The 426-nt window shown below is 44.4% G+C and overlaps 1 long non-coding RNA gene across 1 annotated transcript in view; it reads left to right on the top strand.

Moving 5' to 3' along the window:
* The window catches only part of LOC119585433, a 903-nt gene extending 529 nt beyond the window's left edge, over nt 1-374 (top strand). Inside the window, exon 2 of the long non-coding RNA XR_005229887.1 lies at nt 300-374. This is a non-coding gene — a long non-coding RNA (uncharacterized LOC119585433). The remainder of the gene's footprint in view (nt 1-299) is intronic.
* The last annotated feature ends 52 nt before the right edge of the window (nt 375-426 follow it).

The raw sequence follows: 426 nt of genomic DNA, 5'->3' as shown, positions 1-426 counted from the left end.
TCAGTTAGACATAAAAAAATCATAATCAGTTTTATCTAATAATTATAGTTAATCGTTTGCCCCATATCCAAGTGAACGTTGGAGCATGGGATGAAGCGGTAGATAGCCCCTTCCCACCCTATCTCTTATCACCCCTAATTTACGTACCCATGTATCTATCACCTCATTCGCCTCATACAGAAAACACATTCTGTCGTGTTTGCATATCTATATACCACACACCACTGATACCACACGACACTTATTGATAACGTGTATTTAGCCATTATACAGGCTCTATTATTTACATTGTTTTCCAGGCAGAGATGTTGGCGTGGAAAGCGTGGTCGTTCTTGTTGGTGGCGGGCGTGTTGGGGACGACCACAGCGGCGGGGAAACGACCTCCTAACATAGTGGTGATGCTGGCCGACGACCTGGCAAAGGAAT

Source organism: Penaeus monodon, chromosome 19 (genome assembly GCF_015228065.2).
Source record: "Penaeus monodon isolate SGIC_2016 chromosome 19, NSTDA_Pmon_1, whole genome shotgun sequence".
NCBI classification, from domain to species: domain Eukaryota; kingdom Metazoa; phylum Arthropoda; class Malacostraca; order Decapoda; family Penaeidae; genus Penaeus; species Penaeus monodon.
The sequence above is the reverse complement of the archived record's forward strand: the minus strand, read 5'-3'. Positions and strand labels throughout refer to the sequence as shown.